The sequence below is a fragment of the Mus caroli genome, chromosome 14 (assembly GCF_900094665.2).
Source record: "Mus caroli chromosome 14, CAROLI_EIJ_v1.1, whole genome shotgun sequence".
In the NCBI taxonomy this organism is placed as follows: domain Eukaryota; kingdom Metazoa; phylum Chordata; class Mammalia; order Rodentia; family Muridae; genus Mus; species Mus caroli.
The window spans coordinates 89,659,877-89,674,803 of NC_034583.1; positions in this window are offsets into that span (position 1 = coordinate 89,659,877).

A 14,927-nucleotide genomic window follows, 5' to 3' on the forward strand; every position below is an offset into this window, starting at 1 on the left:
CACTTTGTAGACCAGGCTGGCCTCGAACTCAGAAATCCGCCTGCCTCTGCCTCCCGAGTGCTGGGATTAAAGGCGTGCGCCACCACGCCCGGCTGTATCTCTGTTTTTAAAGGAAGGATTGGCTTAAGCCTATTATTCCAGTGTGCTCTGGTTTGCACAATGTATTAAGTAATCAGCTATCCCTGGGTGATGAAAAAGATTCCAACTTAATTCAAGAAAGAAAAAGAAAAGGTTGCTCTTGACACTGTGTTAGGTGTGAGTCGGAGACAGCTGTCATCTGTAGGCCAACTTGGGCTTTTTATGAGGAAATAAAGTCATGGAAACTGCCAAGAAAAAGAAGAAAACAAATCTAACACCTTCTCCCACAATAATTTCCAGAAATTTGTAAAAGGAAGGCCTGGTGGCTGACAGGAGTCTAACACGAAATTGTCTTCAAGATGCCTCTGTGGTGTGTCTTTGTGGCATGAGATCTAGACGGTGGGAAGCATGCTTGGAGCCAGCATTGCAATGTCTACCTGTAATTCCAGCACTCGGGATGCTGAGACAGAGGATTCCAAGTTCAAGGCCATCCTGAGATACACAGTTAGGTTCTGGTTTATTTAACCATCCTGTGGTGTTCAGCAAAAGAAGCTAGGTTAGGAGCCAGTCTTTATTTACTTAGGTTTTCCTTCCTTCCTTCCTTCCTTCCTTCCTTCCTTCCTTCCTTCCTTCCTTCCTTCCTTCCTTCCTTCCTTCCTTCCTTCCTAGTACTGGACAGATATTGTTCTCTCTCTCTCTTTCTCTCTCTCTCTCACACACACACACTTTTTTTCTCTGTGTAGCCCTCACTATCCAGGAACTTGCTCTGTAGGCCAGCTGGCCTCAAACTCAATGAGATCCACCTGCCTCCCTTCTCCAAGTGCTGGGTACTGGGGTTAAAGGCATGTGTCATCACTATCTGGAGATTATATATATATATTAGTCTCCACTTGTTGTGATTAAATAGAAAAAGAAAGTTCCATGATAATGAGCAGGTGACCAGAGGGGAGCCATAAATCAGATATCCAGGAGAGTTTTCCCACCGGGCTGAATGAGAAAACAGAGGAGAGTGAGAAAGAGGCTGGAAAACAGTTTCTAGAGACATTGGTTATGCCTGACACAGAACCACCTTTGCTAATCAGTGCACGTGGCCCAGGTGTATCAAAATTGTGGGTTGGGGAAGAACTTGGAGATCTCTATATACCTGCATGATTAAATGCATGGCTATTTCTCACATTACATTTTCAAGACAGAGTCTCATGTAACCCAGACTTGAACTTATAGAGCCAAGGACAACCATGAACTTCTGATCCTCCCATCTCCCAAAGGCTGATATTACAAGTGTGCACCACTATGCCTACATATACACATATATGTGTATAGATGTATGGATATATATATATATATATATATATGTATATATATGTGTGTGTGTGTGTATGTATGTGTGTGTGTATGTATGTATGTGTGTGCATGTATGTATGTATGTATGTGTGTGAATATGTATATATGTGTACATATATATCCTATATAATACATAGATTCACACATACATATATGGTTATGATTATGAATGGTATTAATAAAGTACAGATTATTAAAGCATGACCGAAGTCACAGTACTCATGAACATGCAGCCACACACACGCAGGCACACACCTATCATTAGAAGATAAGAGACAGAGACAGTTCTATGTGTGAGTGTGAATGAAGAGTCCTTAAAGGTCTCAGGAGAAGCTGGACATGGTGGCATATACCTACAGTGCCAGCACGGGAGCTTGAGTCCGAAGAACCTTGAGTCTCGTGCCAGGCTGGCCTACACAGTTCTTAACTGTGTCCCCATTTTGAGAAGTTTCAGGAGCAGAAGGGTGAGGACACAGGTTCAGGGATGTCCTTAGTTCTGTGTTAATTTTCCTGTGTCTTTGCTGCTTTAAACATTTGTGTTAAATGTTAAACGTTCCTGTAGAAACAACACATGCTTTTCATTTTTCCCAGATTTATTAAGACAAAAATTGACAAATATATTTTTGAGGCACACAATCCAATGGCTAAATAGACAATTTTCTCTTAAAAAAAAAAATTCCGAAGACCTAGGGTGCAGTGTGGTGACTGTAGTTAATGATGCTGTTTTGTAGCTGGGCGGTGGTGGCGCACGCCTTTAATCCCAGCACTTGGGAGACAGAGGCAGGCGGATCTCTGCGTTCGAGGCCAGCCTGGTCTATAGAGTGAGTTCCAGGACAGCCAGGGCTAAAAGAGAAACCCTGTCTCGAAAAACCAAAACCAAACTGAAACAAAACAAAAAACATGCAGTTTTGTACTGGACTCAGGACATCTGCTAAGAGAGTAGGTCATAACCTAAACAAAATCAAAGACAAGAGGCAAAAGGCAAAGGCTATTTTAAGATCAGAGTTTGAAGAGTTTACATGTATTTGTTCTTAGAAGATGAGAAAGCAGGCAGCAGACACGGAGGGCATGTTCTGCATGCTTGCTTTGATGAGGTGGACATAGGCACGCTGACTCACCTCTGAGTGCACTGTGACTCGATTCCCATGACTAATAATGTACCTATGTTCTGCCTCATGGGTGGCTTGTTTTCCTCTCCTTTCTGGCTTAGCATGACTTTTGTCCACTCTTAGGCTTTAAGGATTTCACTGTATATGTGTATGTATGTATATATATGTATATATTTCAGCTTCTTTCACTTATATTGCTGATTTTGCACTATTCAAATTTCAGTTTAAACCACCTTTTCCCTATATCCCCATATGTTCAGTGATTATCACCTTATCTTCTATCAATGATCTGTCTGTCTGACTGTCCTATCATCTATCTATCTATCTATCTATCTATCATCTACCTGTATTCTATTATCTAGCTATCATTTATCTATTCTATGGTTCATTTTCTTCCTTTGTGGGCAATTTTTGAATTTTCACCTTGGAAGGGGTTCTGTGACCTTCAGTTCCATGAGGCACTCGATTCCCCTGTCCCAAGAATTACTTTTCTGACAACAGATGTCTGAGTATCTCTGGGTGACAGATTCCCATGCTCTCAGCCATGGGCTCAGGAGTTGAGCATATGACCTGTCCCTCAGCCACGAGAATAGGCCCAGTGGTGGGCTTGTGATCCATATAGATCCAAGGACATGCCAGAGTTGTTTCCCTAAAGCTGTACTTCTGAGAGACTTGCACTTTGTCTTTGAAGGATTTAAAAAAAAAATGTTATAAAAGTAATGCTGGGAAAACCATCTTGTCCCCACAGGGTGCCCCAGAATGACTCACATAAGGAAATCAGAATGGAACCAAAAGACAGAAGCAATAGAAAACCAAAGTTGAGTTTGGGCAAGCTCATTGAAACTCTACTCCCGCCTGTTCTGCACCTGTTTTTTTTTTTTTGTTTTTTTTGTTTTGTTTTTTGTTTTTTTCATTTCAATTCTGCACCACCCCATATATGCACATGCGAACATACACACATGCACCATTCATTCTAGTTACCTAGTGAGGGAGCCTGCTGCTTTCTGTTTGCATGTCCTCAGCTCCACCATGTCCCATGGGTTCTTGGGATAATAAGAGCCTACACGAATGGAGAGAGCATTCACTTGTGCGGGGCCCTGTGCTGGAGGTTTTACATAGGTGTCAAGACTTTCAGGGGTCAGTGGAGCGCTTCTGTTTTAACCTTCAGTTTTCTGTGGCACCAAACTTCAGAATGACAGGAACAAAACTCTTTTGAGACTGATAAACAGAAGACTCAGGGCTTAGTCTTTGTTTCAGAGTCAAGGCTGTATTACTAACATTCTTTTTTGTGACTATCTATCTATCTATCTGTTTGTCATATCTAGTTATAATTTATTTGTTTATAGTTTTGCAGTGTGTACTGTGTATGACACACATGTGTGACTCACATTTGTGAATGTGCAGGTGTGCACTTGGAAGGCAAAGCAAGCTCTCAGGAGTTCTCCTGCCCTTCCCCCACCTTATTGTCTTGAGATAGGGACTCTCACTGAATTGGAGTTCACTGCTTCAGATAAACTGTTTCAGTGAGCTCTTCAGATCTGCGTGTCTCTGCCCCTGCTCCCCAATTCCCTAGGCTGGGCTTCCAAGCCTGCAGAGCCACACCCAGTTCTGTTTGATGTGGAGATTTAGACTCGGAGTCTCATTTTTGAAGATTGAGTTCTCCATGACTGAGCCATCTCCTCAGACTCCCCTTTTTGTGACTCTTTATTCCCTTCACTTATTCTCCGCGTGCAGAATGTTCTTGGTGGGGAATCAGAAAGCCCTGAGTAACTGATATCTTTCAAGATTCAGGTAGCTTAAGGTTTGGATCTGAGAGCTGGCTACAAAGAAATTGAAGACTGAGTGCTAGATAGAGGCTGTGTGGAGAAGGAACAGGGTTAGGGGTGCAGTTCAGTTTGTAGAGCACTTGCCTAGCTTGTTTAAAAGTCTGGATTTGATCTCCAGCACCGCACACAACCTGGCCTGGTGCCTGGCACATGTGTGCTGTCCCATCTCGGAGCAGGTTGTAGTGGGAGAACAAGCCATCCCTGGCTGTTTAGGAAGTTTGGAATACGTGAGATGCTAATTTGAGAGCCAACAAAAGAACATAAAAGGGTTCTAAAAAAAAGTCCTATGAGGGACTGAGGTGTGATGTGGTGTGGTGTGTGTGTGTGTGTGTGTGTGTGTGTGTGTATGTGTGTGTGTAAGCACGCACATATACATGTGAGCATATGAATACCCTGGGTGAATCTGCAAGTTCTTTGGAATCAGAGTCTGGTTTTAGGAAGCCTGTCTACCCATTCCTGGGAGCTCACGTGGCAAGGGGAGTGACAACAGAAACAGGCAGAATCGCAGCTTAAATCTCTTCATATGATATTGACAGGAAGCAGACAGCCTTTAAAAATTCCTTCAGCTATGATGTACTGTCATTCTGGTGGTCAGGATAAAATGTGCCGCTTACTGTTTCTCCTCCTGGGCTCTTTCCTCTCACACTCGTTTCAGAGTGGTCATTTAACAGACATCCATCAAAAGCAGAAGAAAACGTGCGATTATGGGTATTCATATGCCTACTTGTATGTACACACGCGTGCGCGCACACACACACACACACACACACACACACACATACCTCAGTCCCCCATAGGGCTTTTCTTAGAACCTGTTTATGTTCTTTTTTTGGCTCTCAAATTAGCATCTCACATATTCCAAACTTACTAAAGAGACAGGTCCCCAGCACTGCATAAACCAGGCATTCTGACACATGCTTGTAATCTCAGAGGCATACACTTTGGAGATGGGAGCAGGATCAGAAGTTTAAAGCCACTTTTTACCTACATAGTGAGTTTGAAGCCATTCTGAGCTGTATGACACCCGGTGTCAAAAAAAAAATGTATTTTCAAAGAAGAATTCTTTTTTCTTTTTTTTAATTTCAAAATCTCAGCATATGGGAAGCAGAGGCAGATAGATGTGCGAGCTGGAAGTCATCCCGGTCTGCATGGTGAGTTCCAGATCAGTCAGGTCTATATAAGACTCTGTCTCAAAACCCTCATCTGCCTAAACCAAAATGAAAAACAAACAAACAAACAAACAGTTTTCTCCCTCTCCATCCTTCTCCATCTTGGCTCACAGTATTGCTGAATCTTCAGTTGTCTAAGTTGGAAACATCAGGCACAACGTTCGGTTCTTCCTTCTTTCTCCCCCGCCATGTGGACCCTGCTCACAGCTTCTCCTGTCACCTTGACGCTACCAGCCTGGTGCTGGGTGCATGGGAGAAGGAGGGCTCACTGCTCAGCTGTCACTGAGGCGCTAACCCCAGGGAACCCTGCAGCCCAGATGCTGACCTCTCCTGAAAAATAAGGAGCCGGGTGGCCAACAGCTAAGGGACACATTTGTTTTGGCAGTTTGTCTTCTGGACCAACAGACATACATTTCTGTCTTTTCATCTCACATGTGGTCTTAGATATAGGACCAATCACAACATGGCTGGTTGAGATCTCCAGTTATGAAGGAGACAATTATAAAGGAGACAGTAACTATTCTTATTGCCGACATCACCATCATCATCATCACTTTGGGATTGAACCAGCATCCTAGAACATGGTACTACACCACTGAGTTACACTCCTGAATTCCCTATTTTGGTTTTTGATGCATGATCTTACTATATAAGATCCATGAAGCCCTTGAGTTCACTACATACCCCAGGCTGGCCCCGATATCAAGGTGATCCTTCTGTTTCTGTTTCCTGAGTGCAGGCATCAAAGGTGCCTGTACTACAATGCCTGGCCTGGGTTTGAGAGAGGGTCTCCATTAAGTTGCCCAGGCTGGCCTTGAACTCATGGTCTTTGTGCCTCAGTCTCAGCTAGTGCTATAGGCATGTGTTATTGTGCCCAGTCCATTTGTACTTCTTGAGGAGTTATTTTGTCATCTTCCTATGTGCAAAACCATCTTTAAGAAAGTATTTAAGGGCTGGTGAGATGGCTCAGTGGGTAAGAGCACCCGACTGCTCTTCCGAAGGTCCAGAGTTCAAATCCCAGCAACCACATGGTGGCTCACAACCANCNGNAANGAGATCTGNCNCCCTCTTCTGGTGTGTCTGAAGACAGCTACAGTGTATTTACATACAATAAATAAAAAAATCTTTAAAAAAAAGAAAAGAAAGTATTTAAAACATTCAAAATGGTGCAGGCCTGTTCTTCAGTACTAGGTCATTGGAAACTGAGGTAGAAGCTTTGGCTGGCTTGGGCTACAGGGTAGGCTTTAGGCCAGCTTAGTGCAATTCAATAAGACCCTGTCTCAAAAACAAACAAACAAACAAACAAACAAACAAGGAAAACAAAAACAAGAAGAAAGAGAAGGTCACGGAGCATAGCTCAGTGGCGGAGCTCTCACTGAGCATGTACAAGGTCTTGGGTTGAATTTCCAGCACTGAAAAATAAAAAGATTTTTAAGTGGAGATTTGAATCTGCTAGACTACATGACGAACATGTCACATGGTCACATACGAGTATCCTGGAACTTTTTAGCCAGGAAATCAGGCTCATTAGCTTCTGTTTGGTATACAGTAAAGCCACAGTAGTTGGAAACCACAAAACATTCTTAAGTTTTTCTTTTACCGTGTTTCAAAGACAACTTATCAATCCTGCTCAGTCATAGGAAAGGAGCCAAGAGACTTGAGCTTCAAAGCTGCTTTGGTCTTGCAGACCTCTCTGGGGATGAAATATACTCTTTTCCCCCATGACCAGAACTGAGTGGATCATAGGCCAGTGGATTCCACCTGAGCAGACAGACAGACACCTTGTCTGGGGAAGTGTAGGGTAGATTTAAATTTCTGCTTGCTCCTTGGGGCAAATGCCTTTGTACAGTACAGAACATGTCTGTCAACTTTGCTATTTCTTCTGGGTTTTAGATACTGTCCTGCCATCAGTAAGTTGAATGACTTGGTTTCTGTCCCTCAAGATGGTAGACAATCCTGCTTCCAAAGCCATGATAACTTCGGGGTAGTTTTACCTCTGCCTCAATTGCACTATGACCTTGAGCAAATCTCTGTAGGTCCTTCTTTTCTAAGTCTCTTTCTTCTGGATTGAGAACACTTGGCTGCTAATATGCTTTAGAAAGCCAGAGATACAGGATCTTAAGGCTTTACAGTGGGGCTTGTTTTTAACAGTCTGCTTCTGTCTTCCCCCTCTTATTGAAACTCAGTCAATTAGTCAATTTCTCTGCTTCTTCGTTTTTTGCTCTCTTTGTCAAATGGAGATAATAAGGGAGGCCTCAGAGGGATCCGGGAGCATAAACTAATTAATGGTCATAAAGTCCCAGTGGCTGTGTGCCTGCTAAGTGGTCATGATTCTAAACAGATCTTTGTGGCTTCTCGACCACTATTTCCCGAGTATCAAACAACATCTCAGCATCATTTATAATTTCACTTTCTCCTTCCTTCTCTCTTTCTTTTATCAAATAGAACATCTAGAGTCAATGGGATGGTGCATTTCAGCATTAAGGGTCTGAACCCTGGCTAGGAAGTGACTGGAGACAGACAGAAAGTGCGAGCCAAGGAGGAAGCCACTGCATAGAAAGGGACGTCTAGGGAATAGAGATCTTGGGGTGCAGAGCTCCTGGGAGTTGGTAGGATTAGGCAGTGGCTAAAGTTTAGCCAAGGCTATTGTAGGCACACTTCAGTTCTGTGCCTGTTGTGATCCTCCTGGTCTATCGGTCCTTGTTCTTCTGCTTACTCATATGAAGGAAAGATAAGATCACAGCTGCCAAGATGGCAGAATGCACTTTCTTCAGGGTTCTTGCTATGGGGCTAAAGATCTCAACCATCTCATACTGATTTAGTAGATTGCTTCTTAATCCAAGTTTGTGCTCTGGGTAGCTCAATCCAGATATTGGATAACATATTTCAAAACAGAACATAGGGTGGTTGAGACCATGGCTCACAGGATTACATGCTTGCTGCCCATGCCCGACGACTTGAGGTTCAACTCCCAGATCCCATAAATTAAAAGCTGGCTATGGCTTCACATGCTTGTAACTCTAATGTTGAAGGGCAGGACAGGTAGAAGGAGATCCTGGAGCCTGTGGGTAGGCCATCTGCTGGCTTTGGGTTCAGGGAGAGACCCTGTCTCAAGAGAATATGGGGCCGGGCAGTGGTGGCGCACGGCTTTAATCCCAGAACTCGGTAGGCAGAGGTAGGCGGATTTCTAAGTTCGAGGTCAGCCTGGTCTACAAAGTGCGTTCCAGGACAGCCAGGGCTATGGGGCAGGACACTCAAAATCCTCCTCTGTCTTCCCTATGTGTGAGCAACGGTGGACACCCCCTTCCCCAACATGATGAAAACAAAAATCTGAGATGCTGGCCATATTCGGGTTTGGATTCTTTCTGGCAGCCTTTTTAGATATTTTCAGTGGAAATTAACTACTTCCTGATATCTCTGCAGACCACCATCATTCTAGGCTGCCCTACATTAGACACTGGAACTTTCCAGACTATCAGTTGTTTTCTGAGCAGGAGTGGGTAGGGGTAGAGTTTCTGTCCAGGATTAGGGCATCCAGGCAGAATGGCTCAACTTCTACCCATTTTGAGGAAGATGTAGAATATAGGAGTTCTCATGGGTCATGTGTTCCTCCATGTGGCAAGAACCTGGTTCCTGTGCCTGACAAATACAGAGGTGGATGCTCACAGCCATCCATTAGACGTAGCACAGGGTCCCCTATGGAGGAGCTAGAGAAAGTACCCAAGGAGCTGAAGAGGTTTGCAGCCGCATAAGGGAACAACAATATGAACTAACCAGTATCCCCAGAGTTCCTTGGGACTAAACCACCAATCAACAACAACAACAACAACAACAACACCCAAAAAACAAACAAACAACAACAACAACAACAACAAAAAACACATAGTGGGACCCATGGCTCTAGCTGCATATGTAGCAGAGGATGGCCTAGTTGGTCATCAGTGGGAGGAGAGGACCTAGGTCCTGTGAAGGTTCTATGCCCCAGTATAGGGGAATGCCAGGGCCAGGAAGCAGGAGTGGGTGGGTTGGGGAGCAGGGGGAGGGGGCGAGGGGAAAGGGGATTTTCAGCGGGGCAACTAGGAAAGGAGATAACATTTGAAATGTAAATAAAGAAAATATCTAATTTTAAAAAAAGAAAAGAAAAGAAAAGAAAAGAAAAGAAAAAAAGAGCCTGGTTCCTACCATCCTAGTTAGAGCCTTTGTGTAATCTAAATCTACCACATGTAGATATGGCAGCTTCCCATACAGTGATCTGTGCATGGGCTTTAGGTCAGGCAGCAGAGGGAGTGGCGTTCCTGTGGGTCCCACCCTTCTAGGCTGCCCAGTCAGTGCCCTCTTCACCATCTTGGGAGCTCCTTCCATGTGTTCCACACCGAAGTCTCAAGTGGGGATGTTTCCTTTGAAGATCACTGCCTACTTCTCCAAGCCTCTGGAACAGCAAACTCCTGCTGATAAGCCAGTGTTTCCTGGAACTTCAGGCTGGGCGCCCACTGCCTGGACTCCCCGAGACCTGTTCCGTAGAAAGCATTCCGTTTGAGCTCCTCACAGGCAGACAACATACATCATTCAGCTGCAAAGCTCTTTATGTGTCTAAATAATTTTGAGCGTATAAAGTTTTCAATAGCTACTTAGAAAATGGAATAGGGAGAATTTCAGGGTAGTTTTTTTTTCTTTTGCATTTATTATCTAGGCAAATACTACTGTACTCTCTTGATTTAGCACTCTCTATGAAGCCGAGTTTCTCTGTTGAGGTGTGAGATTAGCTTATTTTGTAACTTAGCTGTGCCACCAGAGAAAGCACATGGTAATGACTAAGAGGAAAAAATTAAATGAATTTTGTTTGGCACAGGGGAGGGCTAGGTCCATTTAGAATGGAAGGCAGCCTGACAGAACAATATGCTATGTGAGTTGACCCTCGGGTAGATTCTATTCTGTTCTTGCCCTCACATGGATCTTCTCTGAGAATCCCTTGCTGTGGAATCCTCGGCTGCCTTATCTCACTAAGAATACTAAACACAGTACGAAGTGATCTGCCCTCTGATTTGCTTGAGCTTTGGCTAATGATGCAGGCGTCAGCAGATCCTTTGGTTGCAATTCTTACCATGTAATTTGCTAAGGAATATTTACCTTTGTACTCCATACATCCAGACAGAAGAGACACAAGGCTATATTTTCAGGCTCTTTATGAGCAAAGGAAAGTGTGCTGACCTCTGAGTCATGGATTTTTACCTTATCATGGGGAAATGTGGTTTCAAAGAGCTGAAGTTGAAGTGTGTGTCATATGGCTAATCCTAGCATTCAAGAGGTGGAAGGAGGAATATCCTGAAGCCAAGCGTCAGCTACATAGCAAGTTCAAGGCCCACTGCGGTTCCAAAAAAAAGAGAAAGAAAACAAAACCAAGGGCCGGGCGTGGTGGAGCATACCTTTAATCCCAGCACTCGGGAGGCAGAGGCAGGTGGATTTCTGAGTTCGAGGCCAGCCTGGTCTACAAAGTGAGTTCGAGGCCAGCCTGGTCTACAAAGTGAGTTCCAGGACAGCCAGGGCTATACAGAGAAACCTTGTCTCGGAAAAAAAAAAAAAAAAAAAAAAGAAAGAAAGAAAAAGAAAAAAAGAAAACAAAATTGAAGAAGAAGAAAGAAGATGAGGGGGAGGAGGCAGCGCTGGCGGTGCAGCAGCGGAGGCTGTCAGACCAGCCCCCTCAGCTTGCTTATGAAAACATGGTGGCTGGGAAGTTGGGGTAATATGACAAGACAGGTCTCATTATTTAATTTTAATTTATTTTTTTACGGCTCATAGACTTTATTGGTTCAACAATGAACAGCAAAGAAAAGTGTTAGCTATCCCTCCGGGGGCATCAATGTAGATGTGAAAGCCACCCTTGGAAAAGCGAGACAGGTTTCATTATTAGCTCAGGGTAATCTCGGACTGTCGACAGTCTTTCCTCAGCCTCCTAAGGCCGGGGCCATCACGTCCCGTCCCACTAGAAGTGAGCATTTTGGCCTCAACCTATACTTTGCTTCATTCTGTGCATCAAATCCATTAGATTAAGTGAAATTTGATACAGTTGCAGCCAGCCTGGGCTGATTCCTGGATTCATCCTCATGTGGCATCCACAGTGGAGATGTTGGCCTCTTCCTATGCTAGAACCCATAGGACCACTCCCATGGAGTTTATCTTGGTACAGGAGAGGATATTTTAGAATGATTGAATCCAAAAAATATGAGCTAGCAAACCCTCAGTGCCACTGTTGTATCAGGAAGCAATGTTTTGCTTTGTGTTGCAAGTGTGCTGACTAACTGCCTTAAGCAATAATTACAATTATCTCACATATAAGTGGATGAGCAGATGTTCAACCATGTCCTTAGAGTTCAAGACGCTTCCTAACTTTCTGCTCTGTCACCCTCTGTGTATTAGCACGCAGGTGTACTGTCTCATGATGGCTGTTTTGTTTCTAGGCAACCAAAGGTGAATGGCTCAGAACTCATTCTTTTATTTGTTTATTTATTTTTCTTTTTGAAGGAAATAAGTTGTTTAAAATTCTCTTTACCCCTTCCCTCCAATTGTTTCCAATTTGCTTCTACATATTTTCTTTCAGTCATAAAGTTATACTTGTCTGAAAGATGACCAGGAAAAGGCTTATATAGAGTTTTAAACTCTCAGATGAAAATGGACAACCAAGGTTCATTATAATGCTGTTCGGGGTATATATATATATATATATATATATATATATATATATATATATATATATGTGTGTGTGTGTGTGTGTGTGTTTGTGTGTGTGTGTATGTATATATAATCACCACTCTCACTGTTATTCTGTTTTAATGTTCAATTTAATGTTCAATTTAGTATTCATGGCCTTGTCTATCTTCCCAAGTTACAAGGTAAGTTTCCCAGGGTCAAAGTCAAGAGAATTCATTAGTTGTGGCAAATGGAGCCACATTGAGAGGAAAATGTAAAATTATAGGCTAAGTAGACCAGTTTGCTTTGTAATATTAATGAAACTTTGTTCTTTGAGGAAGAAAGTACACCAGGGTGGTTAAGATCTTGTGACTTTGGAGCCAGGTTGTCTCAGGCTTAAGTTCTGGCTCTGTCATTTCCTAACTATGTAGCTTTACCAAGTTACATAAGCTCTCCACGTCTGTTTTTTATGAGTTAATGAAGATAATAATACCTTATCCATTGAGTTGTTGTTTGTGGAGTTACAGTTCTAAGTCCCCAACCTAAGTCTCTGGCTCACAGCAAGGATTCAGTGTTATTGTCATCATCAGTGCCATCATCAGCAGCAACAGCAGCACCCATCACCAGTACCATCTCCATTCTCACCACGGTCATGTCACAGTCATCATCAAAATGGAAGGTATTTGAACACAGATCTTAGGAGTCTGAGTTATCGTATAAAGGAACAGCGGAGTCTGAGACGTGAGCGTAGGTTTAATAGGAAAACATGAGAGTGAATTAGGCAACACACGATCCTTATCCGGAAGGTGGGTGTTCTTTCTATCGCTATGAGAAGCATCATGACCAAAGCAACCTAAGGAGGAAAGGGCCTGTTTTAGCTTACAACTTATAGAAGGGACTCCAGGCTAAGAATTCAAGGGAGGGACCTGGTGGAAAGAGCAGAATGAAGCTGAGGTCGTGGAATGATGCCACTTTCTGGCTTGCTCTCTCTATGGCTCGCTCAGCATGCTTTTCTATATAACCTAGGGCCACCTGCTCAGGGGTGTGCTGATATCGGCTCACAGTAGGCTGGGCTCTCTCACATCAATCATTAACCAGGAAACGGCTCCACAGAGTTGACTACCACAGGCCAATTTTAATTTTTTTCTATTTAAATTAAAATACAATTCTATCATTTTCTCGCCTTTCCTTTCTTTCTTCCCTTGCTCTTCTCTCTTCTTAGTTCCTATCAAATTCATTGCCTCTTTTTAATTGCTGTTATCATACACACACAGACACACACACACAGACACACAGACACACAGAGAAACACACACACACACACAGAGAAACACACACACACACAGAAACACACACACAGAAACACACAGACACACACACAGAAACACACACACACACACACACACACAAATACAATCCACTGAGTACGTTCAGTGATGTGTGCATATATGTGCTTTCAGGACTGACCATTTGGTATTGGATAACCATTTAGGGAGCTTGTCTGAAGAAAACTAATTCTGCTGATTTCAGCATTTCCATAACTGCTCTACAGGCAAATCTGACTGAGGTTTCTTTTTCTTTTCTTTTCTTTTTTTCAATTGAGTTTCCTTCCTTCCAGAGGATCCTAGCTTGTATCAACTTGACCAAACAAACAAAGAAACAAAACGGCAAACTTAACGAGTAGCACAGAGAGCTAACTAGTACAGTGGACTACCTCAATTACAGAGCCTACCATTCGTATTTAACAGGGTGAATGACCCATAAGTAGAGACGGATTTCTTAACTTGTGCCTTAAACATAACTCCTGGCAGGCATATTGATTCTGGGATAAAGAGACAGCATGGCAGAGGGGAGAAATGAATGGGGAAAGGAGTCTTTTGGTTGTGCACCTGATGGCCAGAGTCCCGCAGATCCCTCGGAATCACTCACTATAAAAGCCTACAGAAAACTGGCTTCTCACTTTGATCTTCCCTGACCTGCTTTGATTGAGTCTGTGGCGTGATGTGGATAGGTGTGTGTGTGTGTTCTGTGAGTCACTGGGGATGCCCATTAGCAGGGCTCATTTATATATTGGTAGCTCTCTCGGTTGGGTGGCCATTTGGGTTCACTAGCCTGTGTGAGCCGTAGTCCACGAGGAGCTGGAATTTCCGATGTCATATGGATGCAGAACAAATGCAGATGCTTTTCACTTCTGTAGGCCGAGCAACAGCTAACTACGACATCGGACACAGCTAGTTATCAGCTATATGGATATCTCTTTCCCTAGGGAAGACATCACATGGTGGTAGCATTTGACACGTAGGCCAGATGCTGTCAGTGATACTAAAACTCATTCCCAAAACAACCTAAGGGGTGGTTTACAATGGCCATTCCCATGTTTTTCAGAAGATACAACTGAGGTCAAATAACTTATAACATCATAAAGATGACTACTTTTGGGAAGAAGTCGCTTGTTCTAAACCTGTGAGTCTGGCGAGAGCTAAGATCTGGGATTTCAGAAAGGCCAGGGCAGTTGATTTCCTGGAATTGTTCTTACAGACTACCTCATTCTAATTTTCTGGTAAAGAAATAGAATTTAATGAAGTGATAACCTAAACCCTCTGCCCTAAGATGGACACCTGGAGGAAAAGATGAACCACACCCAGGCGTTTCCCCCACATGTTAGCTGACAGCTTGTGCAAGGTTTGGCTTTGTTCTGACCATACATGCAGTGCAAA